The sequence below is a fragment of the Phaenicophaeus curvirostris genome, chromosome 12 (assembly GCF_032191515.1).
Source record: "Phaenicophaeus curvirostris isolate KB17595 chromosome 12, BPBGC_Pcur_1.0, whole genome shotgun sequence".
Lineage (NCBI taxonomy): Eukaryota > Metazoa > Chordata > Aves > Cuculiformes > Cuculidae > Phaenicophaeus > Phaenicophaeus curvirostris.
The window spans coordinates 8,332,250-8,348,694 of record NC_091403.1 but is presented as its reverse complement, the minus strand read 5'-3'; the positions used below and the strand labels follow the sequence as shown (position 1 = coordinate 8,348,694).

General features: G+C 43.2%; 1 protein-coding gene across 2 annotated transcripts in view; it reads left to right on the top strand.

Moving 5' to 3' along the window:
- Positions 1-11,571: 11,571 nt before the first annotated feature.
- Positions 11,572-16,445, top strand: part of ZFAND6 (zinc finger AN1-type containing 6) — a 37,413-nt gene continuing 32,539 nt past the window's right edge. The window contains exons 1-2 of one of the 2 annotated variants that reach the window (XM_069867277.1): positions 11,641-11,659; positions 13,972-14,067. The gene's annotated coding sequence lies outside the window, so the exon portion shown is untranslated. Of the gene's footprint in view, positions 11,665-13,971; positions 14,068-16,445 lie in introns of both variants that reach the window. The other variant, XM_069867278.1, reaches the window with a different exon arrangement.

Sequence of the window (16,445 nt, the reverse complement as noted above, 5' to 3'; positions counted from 1 at the left end):
CTTTGGCTGAGACTTTAGAAATGGAATCGATGGGTTGGTGTTGGATGAAAGTCACAGTGGGATGAGCTCTCCCCGAGAGTGTGTTTTCAGCCTGTCCCTGACTGTGCCACCAATTTGGCTTGGGCTTGGCATATTCATTTCATTTCTTCACCATCGTACAGCTTAGTACAGTTAGACAATATATTTCTGAATCTTCTTCTTCCAATTCTTCTCTCCTTTTTTCTTTTCTTGATGTAAATCTTGAGTGTTACACCAAGATACTCAAAAGGCTGGACTTTGCATATCCCATCATCCAGACCTTCAGGCTAAACACCTAGCTTGCGGCTGCATCCCTCGGATAAATGGGATTCTGCAAAATGATAGGACAGCTTGTCTGGGCAGGGGACAGGCCCCATCCCAGAGTCAGTAATGAGTTCCCTCAGGGGCTCATGGCGGTCACAAACATAACCACCTTCTGCTCCCTTTCCTAGAGGCAATTCCTAGAGTTTATATTCCTGGATACAAATACAGTGCTAATAGTACCTGCCAAGACATGCAGTCCTTCCCTTGGAAAAAAGGACTAGAAAACAAACTACATGTGATAGAAGTTAGTCATGTTTCTTATTGCACTGTTGGCACAATCTCCACCTGGGGCTTTGGGAATGAGTCAGACATACTGCATATGTACTTACGGATGATCTGAGCATACACAGAACATAATGGGAATATCACTATGTCCCAACTTGCTTTTGCTTCCTTTTGTGCAACAAGATAAATCCTATAAATCCTAGACTGAATACTTTTTCTCAGAGACAAGGTTGCTGGATGGAAAAACATAGCATGCCTATAGGGAACTGCGTGTATGGGAATGTCAGTTTGCTAGAATTGAACTGACTGACAGTGCTAAATACTACAGTGTTGCTGCTGATTATGTGGCCTTGGTGGTGATTTTCTGAAATCACCTCATTCTGGAGTCATGTTAATACTCAAGCATCTCTACTAAACAAAGAGTTTTCAGCCTCCCCGTTTGTAAGATAAAGCTGGTTTCATATGATACCCCTGCATATCCAAAAGTGAAGACAAATAAGAACACCCTGAACCTGAATTTTGAAAACCAGATGTCTGTAAGCCAGTTGCTTAGCTTTGGGAGACCTGAAAAATTATTTCTGAACAGCTTGTGTCATGAAATTTCTAATTTTCCTTTAATAGCTATGTCTGTGTTTATGCAGTTTGTCTTCCTACACCTTCTGTAATAGAAGTATCAATGTTATTTTGTATATACTAAGTATTTTGTTTTATTTTTCCTTCTAGTTCCAGAGTCTCTAACAGGAGAGAGAATGTTATACGCAAGGCAATTATTCAGGCCAAGATTAAAGCACAGAATATATTTCCCTTGGAAATAAAGTTTTCAGACAGTCTCTTCCACATATAGAAAAGGGATTAAAGCTTAAATGCTGCCTGTTCTGGCTCCCTGCTTCTAGCAAAAGAAAGGGTTTTTTCCTTTCTTGAAAGTAGAAAGATTGTTAAAAATAAGAAACCAAATCTGGAAGGACAAAAAAGCAACAGAGCTAAAGTAACTTGTTGAAGGGAGAATGTTTGTTAGCCCTCAGTGGTAATGTCTCACTTCCACGAGGCTGTTTTACTGCAGGCAAAACACAACAACATAGCAATGAATAAAATATTAAATGCTACTGAGACTTTTATAAGGACATTTTTATAGTTCTACCAGGTGCAGTGGCATTCTTTTAATTACCTGGACATGACGAAGAGTGCTGCAAAGCTGGAGTGTTGTTTCAATGGTATACATAAGGCAATAAAGGTAACAGCCAGGGCAGGGAACTCGACTGCAGGTGCAGGGTTCTTGTCCTTGCAAAGAAATGGCCAGTGTTGTTCTGATCTGTCCATAGTCATTTCTCATCTAACAGGTAGAAATAATTTTAAAGAGTATAAAATCCACTCATAAAAAAGCCACTTGCTTTAACCATCAAATTAATTCAAAGCACTGGTGTCTTCCCCAATGTTGGCACTCTCCCATGTTTCCCATTGTGCCATATTCAGGTTAATATACATAACACTGTAAGGAGGAACGTGCCTGGCCATCTGCTGATGCTTACTCTTGCCTATTCCATCCTTGTACTATGTACTAACACACTTCGCCACCAAGGAGCCCTATGCTGGTGCAGCCCCTGCACATCTGGTAACTACTCTGCTTTGCTAAACAAGCAAAGCTTGTGCAGGATTGTTCCTTGTTACTGCATCATTCACAGGACCTCACTCATTAGATTTTTTTTACCTAAATATTTCCAAAGACCTTACCAGGAACTCATTCCCGAGGAAAAGAATAAATCCTGACTCGACTGAAATATTTCCTACAAGTGATACCAATGAGAAATCAAACAACCCTTTTCTATTTTTGCAGTTAATGAAGTTGTCCACTGAGTATTAACATTATAAATACTCACACCTACACTAAACCTGCTCCCCCTATGCTGGTTAGGGAAATGCTTCTTTATCAAGAGACTGAGCCTGAGAAAGCCTAAGCTTCTGTCATGCCCCTCATCTCCTGCTGACTTCAAGGACAACTGAACTCATCCCATTTCTATATGCCTTTAAAAGCCTTCTCCCCTCTTCAGGACCTGCTACGATCCTATTTAATGAGTACTTGACACTCAGCAACTCACAACACAAGCTTTTATGAGGGAAGTATTATCTAACACCATGGCACAGAGAAATTATGCATCTCATCCGAGATCGTGCAGAAGATCTGTTGTAGCACTGGAGGAAAAAAAAAGGTCCTAAAAAAGAAGTAACTTTTTTGTGTTGGGTATGGACTGGCACATAAGTCTTCAATGTTTATGATTTTCTCTGCTGTATTTCCTCTGATTTACTCAAGACTTAATATTGATTTTTAACTATCCTGGGGTGTTTTGTTAGTAGATAACCTTCTGTTTTATGGTTTGTGTTTCTCCCAATTCCTCTCTTCCAAGAGCAAGGGCTCTGTAGACCAGCTCCTGTTCATTTACAACAGTGTTGTAAATGGTCAGTTCTTCTCCCAGTATTTTTTGCTGGATGTCATTGACACTAGCATAGAAGTAGCACAAAAACTTAGTGTCTATACCACAGTTCATAGTCCACAGTTAGCACCAATGCATCTCCACCACTCCTTTAAGCTGTGAGCTGTGCCAACTGAACTATAAGCTAGGTTACCATCTCTTTGTCTCACCTCCATGAAGGTGGAGTCATCTTACTGAGAAGAAAGATGGAGACGGGGGTATGATGAAACCTTGTCTTTCTGCAGCTAAGCCCACCAATGCATGTCTGCCAGAATAATGACTCAAGGCTGAGATCACTGCTGTGGAGGTAGACACACTGGGCAAAATCTTCATGAGCTGGCTTGATTACCAGTAGTATTCTAGCTGCTGAAACTTAAGCTTGGCACAGGCTAGTGAGTCTAAACAAACAAAAAATCTACTGCAGTCAGTAGCTCCATATTGTCGTGTGTTGCTCTCTTTTTACAAAACTTGTTTATTGTGGCAACTCTAAGAATTAGCAATTTCCCTGTAAGATGTCAGAACATGTCAAATGGCCGTTACTGTGAAAATAAAATTATGCAGTCATTTTGAAGACTGAGAGGACATAAATTTATTATCACAAATTCCAGAGATGTTTAAGCAAAAGGATAAAATCACTCCCTCCAAGAAGACTGATCAAGGGCAGAGAGATTTGGAGAACATGCTTCTTTCTAATGTTATGATTTTCCTCTTTCTTTTCAGAGAGGAGAAGTAGAAAAGCATGAAGCAGTGAGAAGAAAGCCACGAAGGAGGTGTGGTTTACTGCTCTGATATCACAATCTCCCAGTTTATACACTATGTCATAATCCCACTACTGAGTAGTAAGTACTTCTTAGGGCAGCACAAGGGAGGAATGTGAAGAGCAGAGAGGGCGAAAAATGAAGAGAGGGAAAGATCATGAAGAAGAAAGACAATCACAAATGAACCCGTGAGTGTGATGTTAAGACAAAGCCTCTCTTCAACCACAGACCAGTCAATGATCCAAATCATCAACCTTGTTCTGCATGTACTTTTGCTCAGGAAGCCAGAAGAGCTATAGATGTTGTCTATCTGGGCTTCCGTAAGGCCTTTGACACAGTCCTCCACAACATCCTTCTCTCTAAATTGGAGTGATATGGATTTGATGGATGGACTGTTCAGTGGATGAAGGATTGGCTGGATGCTTGCATCCAGGGGGTAGTGGTCAATGTCTAGGTGCTCCATGTCTAGGTGGTTTTATAAAATGTAGCATGTATAGGGTGGGAATGAGGATGCACAGGCCTCTGTTCCCTAATTCTCTGTGTCATGGTGGTCCTCAGATAGGCTGCAGCTGTGTAGGGGCTGCTCCCATGTGCTGGTACCCAAGAGATTTCCATCTGTTACAGAACAGGAACCCGATACCTCTCTTTTTCTCCTTCCCTTCCTTCTCCCCGTGTAGAGAGTGCAGAGAGCGTGGTCTGTAACCTATGCTCACTAGCAATTCCTGGGAAACTGCCAGCACGGGGGTAAGAGATGGATAGACTCTGTCCCTCCTGATGTGATATAACAAAGAGTAAAGTACACTTCAGAGAAGCAGCAAGGCTGTGTCATATTTCCGGCTAGGAAGTCTTAAGGATTTCTGTGATTGCTTTAGGATCCTTGAATGAAAGGTACTACCCAAAAAGCAGACACAGCTATCAATTTTCCAACAGGCTTCTTTCCTAAGGTAGAATTTTAGGACAGCAGTCATCCCATTTCAGCTTGATACCCCTTGCCACAGTTTATGAGAAAGCTCAAAGATGATAGCAACAAAATACTTGGATATTATGGGACAAAAATACGTGCTCTAGGTATATTAAAAGTCTCAGCTCCAAATTTCCTAAAGAAAATATACAAAATCTTAAATGCATTATGAGCATCTGTGAAGCCATAGAAATGCCTTGTTTTATTACTTTCTCCAGTAAAACATTTTATTGTTTTTAAATCCAGTAAAATCTGATGACATTTTGACAGAGAAGATTCATTGTCTCACTTGAGGTAATACTGTTCAGATTTGCTTTGCTGTAAAACTTTTTATTTGCTGCAAATTTCAAGTCATTCCCGTATCCAAGACTGTTTTAGAAAAAACACTTCAGGCATTATAATTTTACAAGAAGTGAATAATTGCTTGGAGATTTTTGCAAAACAAATGGCTTACTTTTAAGCAATCAATGCGCTGGTTTAGCTTCTCTAATGAGGTAGTTCCCTCGAGGAGCTGTAGAATACTGACACTAGATACCCACTCTTTTGTTGCAGCAGATTTCTTTGGTGTTGACAAATAGCCTATCTGAAATAGCAAGGTCAGATGGATAGTAACAGAAAAAATAAGAGCGTCAAACTTGTAGTTGTCCAGTGCTCTTGGCATTCCTAAGTGGGCAGGTAGACGGATGAACAGACATTTTTGCCATTTGGAACATTTGTATCTAGATCCTTGACAGATGCCTCAGGCATACTGTTTGCTTTCTAGACAGTAGGATGCAGCCAGGCACCAAGAATATTTACACAGAACAGGCTAGCCATTGCTTTGTCTCTAATACCAAGAATCCAGTGACACAGCCTGAGATAAGAACTCTTGCTGCATGTAGTAGAGGCAACAGAAAGTTGCAAAAGCAAAAATTGTCCCAGAGCAGCCTCAGGGATGCAGTAAATTCTGTTGGGTTTTAAAGGCCTCGAAAGGACTGCTGCTATTAAGGAATCACCAAGAAGTGCTGCACTGATGGCAGGATCCTTGCTCTCCTAAAACTGCGAATAGGGTCAGGTAGTGCCAGAGTTCTAGTGTGCATGGAGACTTTCAGTACCTCATGGCCATAGGAATACTGCTGTCCTGTTAGAGCATCTCTGGTCCCTTTATAGTCACGATTTCACACTTGGTAGCCTCTGGGCTTTCTGTGCACTAACCTACTTCTGCAAGGATGTATGCAAGCATGATATATGGACACTTCAATGTCACAGAATTTAGGACTCCAGATTTTAGTTTTAAATAGTAACTATAGAATCATAGAATAGTTTGGGTTGGAAAGGACCTCAAAGGTAATTTAATTCCAACCCCCCTGCCACGGGCAGGGACACATCCCACCAGATCAGGCTGCCCAAGGCCCCATCCAACCTGGCCTTGAACATCTCCAGGGACTGGGCAACCTGTTCCAGGGCCTCACCACCCTCATAGTGAAGAAATTCCTCCTTATGTATAGTCTAAATCTGCCCCTCTCCAGTTTATACCCATTCCCCCTAGTCTTATCACTACAAGCCTTTATAAAAAGTCCCTCCTCACCTTTCTTGTAGGCCCCTTCCAGGTACTGGAAGGTCGCTCTAAGATCTCAGAGCCTTCTCTTCTCCAGACTGAACAAGCCCAACTATCAGCCTGTCCTTGTATGGGAGGTGCCCCAGCCCTCAGATCATCTTTGTAGCCTCCTCTGGACCCATTTCAACAGTTCCATATCCTTCTTATGTTGAGGATTCCAGAACTGGACACAATACTCCAGATGAGGTCTCACAAGAGAGGGACAGAGGGGCAGAATCACCTCCCTTGACCTGGTGGCCACACTTCTTTTGATGCAGCCCGGGATACAGTTGGCCTCCTGGGCTGCGAGCGCACATTGCTGGCTCATGTTGAGCTTCTCATCAATCAGCATCCCTGAGTCCTCCTCCACAGGGCAGCTCTCAATTACATCATCCCCCACCCTGTATTGAAACTGCAGATTGCCCTGACCCAGGTGTAGGACCTAGCACTTGGCCTTGCTGAACCTAATTAATGATAAAATCCTGTTTCAACAAGAGGGTGAAATACAATCCTATACAGTTAAAATGGTGCTGTTATGGGTGGGACAGAGGAGCACAGAGAGGCTCTCAGTGAGATTGGAGTTTGCAGTGTTTAATGACCTGACACTCATGGCATGAGCCACTCCTTCCCTGAAAGACTTTACTATCTAAGTAAACAAAGCAAATGCAGGAAGAGAGAAAGCACAGAAGTACAAAATAATTTCTTTGCCTAAAGTTACTCATTGGCTGACAATGGGCCACTGTTCTCCTGAATACCAGGCTATGCTCAATGAACTATTTAACATGCATATTAAAAGCTTAAGTAGGGAGTTGTTAAGACTTTAAAATGCCCCAGCCCAGATTTCTAAACAAGGATATCTAGAAGGAAGCTCCTAGATTTTAACTGTGTGGCAAAACAACCTGCCTCCATGCTGAACAGCCCAGTGACACTGGGCTCTAGCTCGGATGCTTTCTGGCAGCAGTGGGCATTGTCCAACATGCTCTTCCTGGCTTACCTGTTTTTACAGTTTTGATCCATTCATCCTCATCCTCCACCTACATTTTCACCTGTTGTCCTTTGTTATTGCTCAGCTTTCCCCCGATCTCCGTTTCTTCTCCCATCCCTCAAGAGAAAGCTCGTAAGTTTTTTTAGGGGTGGACTCATCCCTCTGACTGGGAAGCCAGTATACAGAAAGCAGAACATTGAACTTTTTACATTATGAGGTTTTTTTTCATTCTGATCATTTTCACAACAGAATCGATGAATAAGACTCCAGAATGCCATACATAAATGCCAAGAAATGGGATTTTCATTTCTGCATTTTTTTTTATGAGTTGTTTTGGAAAATGAATGCTGAAAGCTGCAAATCCTAATGGTAATCAGTGTTTTTTCATTTCCATATGTGCATCTTTCTTGCAAACTATGTAGCATTGGCACAGTAAATATCCTTTATGTAATCTAAAAGTAAAATGCAGCCTGAAGCATGCTGTTAGCTCTTGACGATAACATCATATAGACAGAAGCATGAGGGAATCTGAAAAGACCTTGGGCCAATTCCTGCTCTTGGCTAAAATCCTACAACCCCCTTGAAGTCAGTGGCATTCTGGGCTTGCAAATTACAAGCAGAATTTGGACTCTAATTCTACAGATCTCTGAATGTGGGCTTTGCAATAGAAAGCTGGCATTGCTGCTCTTGAAAGGCCATTGCCAAATGACTGCTGTGCCCAATTTCCAGTGGGCCTGGGTAACTGAAACTCCAACTCATCCTGTTAGGATAAAGCATAGAACAGAGGTTGAAGCGGCTGTGGAAAACAAAATCCAGTGAGATTCAGAATCAAATAAAATCAAATTTAAGACTCAGTTCTTCAAGAAAGTCTTGTGCTTATTTCTTTTGGATTTTTATAGGCTGTCTCTAAGGAAGTAGGAGCTGCTTCTGCTCTCATTAAAGCCTATGGTAAAAATCTTAGCAGTCTCAGGGGCTGCATGCTGGGCCCCAAACAACTACATTAGAAGAACTGAAATCATGTTAGCACTAAACACCTGATCCAAAGCCACTGAAGTGAAGAAGAGACTTTCTATTTACCAGCTCTGAAGATAAATCTACCTCAAAATGAATATATTACTAAGATTCCTCAAGTGATTTCTAAAGCTTTAGCACAAGAAATAACAAGCTACTACAGCAGAAGCAAACATAAAAGAAACCAAAGAAAAAAGGTCCTCTGTGTTAGCAGATAGATTAAATGGATTTGGGACAAGGGAGTAAAAATTAGAAGAAATTCCTTTCAGAAAATTTGTGCCAATGTTATTTTTCTTAAGAGTTATATGAATAGGTGGCCCTTAAAAACAAGAAAATAAGTTCTGCTGAGGTATCAAGGTGATGGAAACCATAAAATACGACAGTCAGATCTAAATAATGCAGGTCAAGGAGATTAAACAGTGTTTCAGTTGTGATGTTATAAATGAGGAAGTAATGTTGCCTGGTTGTTCCATTTTGCCATACATCATCAAATCACTGGCATAGCTGGCAAACCTTTTACCTCCCTCCTGCATGTTTCAGCTTGTACCAGGATCCCCTACTCAGTTCTCTGGACTGCTCTGTTCTTCTTGACTGCTCTGCTGAAATAAAATCATGCCTAGTAGAATGAAGTCATTCCATAAAGCTGAACACCCCATGGCATACCAAGCTCCGCATGCTTCTGGCAGTCCTATGTTCGGCTGAACATTTGTGTACTTTTAGAAATCAAAACTATTCCTACCAACTTCAAGTGGGCAAATAGTCTCTGCAGTCTACAGAAAGCAGGCTTCTGTTTTCACCTGTTGGCTCAGGGTCACTTTTGCCTTCCCATCTTCTTTAGCTAATCTCTGGCCTTTTCTCCAAGTCAAGGATGCCCTTTTCTGGGTGGTTAACAGCTTAGACATTTCTCTGATGATATACTTCCCTCTCTCCTTATCCTACGTGAGTTCAGCAAAGTTCTTTAGCCTATCAGTCTTGAGGTCCTCAAATGAGAAAAATGAATGCTATTTCTTCAATATTACATCTTCCATTCACAGTGGATCAAGGCAGAAATTTAATTTTTAACAACATCCTTTATTATCCCCCAAGAATAAGCCTGGCCACCTTGTGAATTTTCTCACTCAGAGACAGTTTGACTACTGGCTCTTTTTTCTGCAGGTGACATAAAACTTTGTGTTCCTTATTTCCCAGTTGTTGCCTCTTTCAGGTCATTACAGCTTCTGCCCAATATTAAACATACTGATTCTTAATGCTTCAAGAAATCTTCTTACTCCAGCATTACTACAACTGAGTTTTCTCATTTTGGCCCATCAGAAAATAGGTAAGTTTCATACACAACTTAAGGAATACCACATCTGAACACTCTGCTGCCACCCCCTTGACATTTGATGCCATAACATAACATTTGTTCCACCATGTGTTGCTGGTCAATAACTCCTGGCAGGAGGTGTCCATCTTGTTCACCATTTGCATTTCCCTTTTTATTCCTGCTGCTTTACTGCCAGCTGTTGTGCTGGTTGTTCACAACTGCAAAAGAATCAGTTGGCCTTTTTCTAAACAGACATTATGAATGTTCCACTCTAATATTCTGCATTTATAAATCTAATGATGAGATGACACCTGGCACAAAGAAAGCAGTCCCAGAGAACCAAAGGGAATTCAAGTTTTAAAAAAAATCATATAAAAAATATGATCGTGGAGAGGCTTGGAGGAATGTGATCATCACTCCCCACAGCTCCTTATGATTACTGCCAAGACCATGAAAGCTCTCCAAATAATGTTGTGGGGAATGCTGTGATACCCACGTGCAATGCAGGTCATCTTCTGTTCATGCAACCTGGCATTTGGAAGACTTATTGCATCAGCGAAGACAGCCAAGAGTGAATAATCTCTACCAAAATAGCTGTAAAGCTATGTTAGCACTTCCATGCTGGTTGCACCAGCATTTTCTGGTGTTGATCCAAGTTCAGATATTAAAAACAAAAAAATCAGGGGCCTTCTTCCATTAATTTTTTTTGCCACATTTATGGATCTGCCTACTTGGCTCACGACATTGATGCTACTGAGCTTTTTCCAAGGAAAGATCGCTGCTTGGACTTTATCTTTGTTGAAATCTCCACATGTCCTCTTGCAATGCTTTCCTTAGGATAGTCTTAAGTTCTTCTGCTCAAAAAAGACCAAAAAAATTTAAAATCTGTTTGCTGTCCTCCTAGGAATTGGAAACACGTTCTAGCCATCCTCAGCTCCTCTGGCTTTCCTCGAGCTTCACAATTGCTCATTTTTTCTTCCTCTTCTAAAACTCTCTACAAACTCAGCTCACCTCCTGGCAGCTCCACCAGTCTCGGCCTGCTCCTCTCTGCTATCCACAGATAAAATTCCTCTTTTTTTTTTAATTTTTTTTTTTTTTGGCTTGTTGGATCTCTCTGGAATCCTGTCCTCCCGTCCTATCTGTTCCTAACCACCAAGTCACTCGCCACGCTTACATCTTGCCTTCCCTCACGGTTATTTTACAGCCGCCGGTGACATTGAGACCTCAGAGTGCGCACAATGAGAAAACATTCTGCATAAAACAAGCTCTCATGTGTTGCCTCAGAGCCACACACTGAAAAAGAAGAAAAAAAGCCGTGTGACTTGTTGTGGGTAGCAAGAAGCCGGAGACCCCAGTGCATCCCATGCAGGGATGTCAGGCGGGTGGCCAGGGGTCCAGCTCACCCTGAGCCCACCCAAGCAAAACCTGCTGTGGCACGAAACCTTCTCCTTCGTGGATTTGGGCCGGTTTGAGGGCCGCTACGCGGGATTTTGAGGCTCAAATGAATTTATTCTGGGGGGAGGAGGGTGAAGGATGAGCTGGCGGTGAGAGAGGGGCATCTTCGAGGTGCTGAGGGGCTTAGGGATTGATAGGAATGGTTGGACTCGATGATCCAGTGGGTCTTTTCCAACCTAGTGATTCTGTGATTATCTTCTCACGGGCTGGAGGGGAGCAGCTCGCCACCCCCATGGCTTCTCGCTCGCCCAGCGCCCCCCCCCCACCCCAGCTCGCACCGGGTCACTCTCAGCGTAGGGGGGAGGCGAGGAGAGGGGGAGCTCCGTGCGCGCCGCTGTCCCTTTAAATAGAATTCGCTGTTTCACGTCGCCGCCGTCCCCTTGTAATCAGCAGTCGCGGGACGTAGCGCCGCCCACCTCCTCCTCCTCCTCCTCGCGGCCTCCCTTCCGCGCCTCGGCCAATCAGCGCCCGCCCGCGTCACTCCGAGGGCAACGAAACACGGAGAAAGGGGGAAAAAAAAAAAAAAAAAAAAGTTTGGTGCGGAGCGAGCGGTGCCGGCGGGCGCGGCGGGGCCGGGCAGGTGAGCGAGCGCGGCGGGACCCTCCGCGGGGCTCCCTCTCGGCCTTTCCTTTCTTGGTCGTTCCCTCCCTCCTTCCCCTCCGCGGCTGCGTGCGGGGGGGCCATCCCGGGGCAGGGGGGTTTGGACTCGTGTCCTTGGGGGGAAGGGGCGAGGCGGGCCGGCCCCGCGGTTGTTCCGCTGCGGGCGCAGAGGCGGGGGCGGCGCGGCTACCCTCGGCTGCCCCCGGGCTCGGGGGCTGCGGGGGCTGCCGGGGGAGGCGGGGGCTCGGGCTGCACCGCCTGGCGCTTTGTTGTACGGAAAGTTGTTGTCGAGGCTTCGCCCTGCGCGGTGGAACCGGGCTGGGCTGCTCCTAGGCCCGGCAGAAAGCCCGGAGCGGGAGATAAACGCTGTGCGAGCGTCGCCTCTGCGCTCTGGAGGGCGGTGGGATGGGGGAGGCTTAAAAATAGCCCTGCCCGTGGCAGAGGGGTTGGAACTGGGTGATCTTTGAGGTCTTTTCCAAGCCAAACCGCGCTATGATTCGATGATCTCGCTGCCAATAACGACGGTGAAACGCAGACGCTTCCCCCGAATGAGCTGATGTAACGTGGAGGCGTCGGGAGCCCCTTCTCCCCCTGCCCGGGCCGGCTGCGAGCGCACCGCTGGGTCCTGGGGTCCGTTCCCTGGGTGTTTGTCCAGGCCTGTCCGACAACAGATGTCGTTGCGTAAGAGTCACAGGGAGCAGGCAGCGCGCTGAGGTCCTTTCATTCTCCTAAGGATCCGTGCTTGCATCTTAACTTCGCCAGGCTGGTCGTGTGCACTGGAGAGAGAAGGTGCAGCTTGGTGAGCTGCCCTATGAACCTTAGAGGGAATTAAAAAAAAAAAAACAACCAAACTATTCTCTTCCTCCTCCTGCTTCCAAGCAAATAAGTTTGTTTGTCTAATGTGACGTTAAATTATTTCTTCCACGGAGTGCTAATTCTCTTCTGAACTGTGGGTGATGGTAACTCAACATTTGAGGAAGCAAATGTCTCAATGCCTTCCTTAGTCTCTTTCCTGTCTTTCCTTTAACTTTTATAGCTTTGCTCTTTGAATTTTGCCTGGTTTGTGTATCTCTTGCTGAGGTATCTACACCTGTTCTTTATTTTAATTATCGCCAAACCTAGAACAAGGGGACTGGCTCTTTCTGATCTGTCATATTTGTTGAGGCCAAAATAACTGTGTTTGGGGAGGATTTTTGTTCCTTATCAAGCTGAGCATCAAAGTCAGTGACATATCAGTGGCATAACTCCTTGGGTTTACAACTTTCCTGATAGAGAGGAGGAAATTCTTCACTGTTGAAGGAATTATCCCGTTTGTATTTCATAGGCTAGCTCTTAAAATACTTTTTGTCTTACAAAACTATGAATCATATAAAAATAATAACATTTACTTCTCTACTAAGCATGAATTTATGGCAAAAATGAACAACTTTGCATGTTACGCTTTTCAGAGTATGAGCTAAGAGTGTAAGTTTAGGATTCCACTTGTTACTTTGTGGCCTGGGATGGCACATTCAAAACCTTACACAAATAGCTTGAAAGAGATAGTGGCAAGTTATCAGGAGAGTATCTTTAACACAAACTACTGAAAAGTTGCTATGGTTACAGATAAAGGTAATCCCAGTTTCTGTGAAAGTGTGTCCTTTTGTAACAGCTATATTAATCAGTCTGACCAGCGAGACAATTGCAAGTATACAAACTTCTGGCTCTGTTTTCTTGGCAGCTAGTAGCTATGCAGCTTTTTTTTTTTTTTCACCCAAGGGATATCTGATGTCAAGGAAAAGTCTCTTTAAATGTCTAGATCTGGTCTCAAGGATTCCCACTGAAGCAAGCAATGTGACCATCTACCACTGGAGTCCTTGCTGGTGCAGCTGTCCAAGATATAATTCTATGACCTGATTTAAAAAAAAAAAAAGCCTCAAACAACAAAACAATATAACAAAAAACTCCAGACAACAAAGAAACCCCCCAAACCAAGCCAATGTGGCCACTGCTGAGGCTGATGAAGACCTGTTAAGCATGTGCAGATTTATAGGCCAGGAGATAAGGTGGGAGGAGGAAGGCGATTCTCTTAATGGCTTATTTCCTACATAGAAGGAAGCAGTTGGAATTCAACATGTGGATGAACTTTATGTTTTCAGGTTAGCTGAGCTTTGAGTGGCTTGAGATAGTTGCTAAAACTTCCAGGGGATGTGTTTGTGTCTGGTGTATCTGCACTGCTCTCCAGGCAACTAACCAGTCCTCTCTGATAACGACCTGCTATTTACTGCATGCACCTTTTTGTTATTTCCAGATTTGATTGTTGCAGTGCAGCAGTGTATCTTGGATTGATAGCAGCAAGGGAAATCTCAAAGTCCTTCAGGATTACAAAAATCTCATCTGTCTGGTATGTGTTCTCTAGACTCCTGGAACAGCAGGCTGAATTCTTTGTATGCGAGGGCCTCCTTAGTTATTCCTAAGGATACTGAAGTTTCATCAGAAACTTAATTCTCAGGAAGTAATATGCTACTAAGAACTATGGAACTATTGGTTTCATAGTTGTGCTGGGTTGTGTAGAAAAATGGTTTTTTGGTAGTGGTGTTTGTAGCAGGACAATGAACCTGCGCTCCAAAGCCTTCAGTCAACATACACTCTGTACTTGTTTTCATATTGCCTATCCAGCCTGGAAATTCCAGGTACTTTTGCACACTTTTTAAAACTGAAGTCAGGTTGGAAAGGAAGAATATAAGAATATGGAAAGGAAAAGTTTGTTTATTGCACAGGGATTTCTCCCCTGTCATGTACTTAAATTGTTATGGCCCTCATGTAGCTTATATTGTTTAGATTTGATAAAAAAAAAGATTACTGATGTCTCTCAATCATTTCTGAAATGCCAAAGTTCTGAAATTCTTACAGTGATGTGCTTTCAAAATTGATAAACTTCCTATATAAGACAGTTTTGGAAATGCATGAGAACTATTGTTTACAACAGAGGATCGCAATATCTGAGGATGTGAAAGGAATGGGAAGCTAAATATTACTTTTAAAGCCATCTCTAATAATAATAAAGCTAAAAGTCAGAGCTCTAATTGTTTAAAAATAATAATAAAAAAATCAGCACATGCTGTAGTGCTGTAGTCATAATTGACAACCAGAGGGTAAAGTCCTTTTCTGCAGTGCAAGTTCAGTGTGTGTATGCAGCAGTTCAGTTTCTTTGCTACTTATTAACATGTGCAGAATCCAGGAGGTGTTATGTATTCAAGACTGTGGAAAAACAGGTGCAAAATCCTGAAGAAAGCTCTTGTGATTTGTGCTGATCTGTTGGGAACTGGACAGCGAGTAACCATCTCTTCATCTAATCCCCAGACAGCTATCCCATGTAGCTTTTGATCGCTACTATTCTGGTCTTTTGAACTGGTGACTTAAAGATGAAAGGCTCTGTTCTTGATCTCTTGAGCTGTCAAGTCCTCCAAACTTGCTGTCTTCTGTATGTGTAAGATTGTAGAACAAATGGCCTTTAGCTGTTCAATGATTACAATAGTCAAATGAGAGTCAGGTGCTTTCTCTTGTTACTGTCCTTGGTGCAAAGTTCAGTGGCAGCAGACTGAATCTTTTTCACTCTGCTGTCAAGGCTTCCCCGTTTCATGTACTTGCAGCTGCTATCTGCTGTTTTGGATTTTTCTGCATTACACAGATACTGTAAGAGTAACAAAGGCATAACTTGAGCCTGGACCTTAAAGTGGTGCTCCACATGTGTGTTTTTACAGGGAAAATTGGTGGGTTATGTGCAGAAACTGAGCTTATAAATTAGGCTTTTTAATGTCTAATTTGACTAGGTTTCCTTCAGCAAGGGATAATAACTTGAATAGGAATTTTTTAATGTCTGGATTACCACCGTCCAGCTACAGATGTTTACCCATGATTTCCCATCCAGTGAGGTCGGGTCAGCTGTGAAACTAGTTTTGATACCCCAGTTCACACTCTTGGGGGATCTTTGAGCATTCTTAGTATGGTAGTTTTGTGTTGTGTGGGTGCTCTTTTTGGTTTTAAGTGAGGTAAGGTAAGCAAATCTAGAAGGTCACAGGGCTGAATAGAGGAGAATCTACTTTGCTCTTCCCCTTATGCTCTTGGTAAGTCGTGCTCTTGTTTCTGTGAAGCTGGCCAAACTTCTGCCAGATCAGTGACTGGGAGGCAGGTGGAGGAGTCTGATGAGCTCCAGAGCTGGGCTGAGGGAGCGGGCCAGACTGCGTGACTGGGAGGGGAAAGGTGGGGAGAAAAAGGGATGAAACTTCTCCCTTGTAGTGATAAGGAGCTGCTAGTTGCCTGTGTAACAGAAGCATAAGCTGAAGTGTGGGCTGTTTGATGATAAAAAGTACTTTTCATCACTGTGGCAGTTGTGAGGTGCCTAGACTTTTGTGGTAGCATACAGAGCTGGAGAGCGTTGAGGTAATGTGTATACCTGTTTTTTAAATTTTTTTTCTTTTCTCCCCTTTTGGAAGTATCCAAACAATAACAGTGACTTTAGGGGTGTGTGCCACATTCTACCACTAGGCAGTTTGGTTGATAAGGTTTGTGACTTTTGCTGTTGGTTTTGTGGGTCTAAAGTTAATGTGCTCTAAATTGAAGCTTTCCGAGATTGGTTACTGAGATACTTGGAGGATGCTTTACTGGTATGTTTTATTTGCATGAACTATGTTCTCGGTTTTGATTGCTTAGATAATGTTTGGTCAAAAGTGTCACGTAAGTATGGCCTCACAATTATCCTCAAGGGACCTGATTAACTTC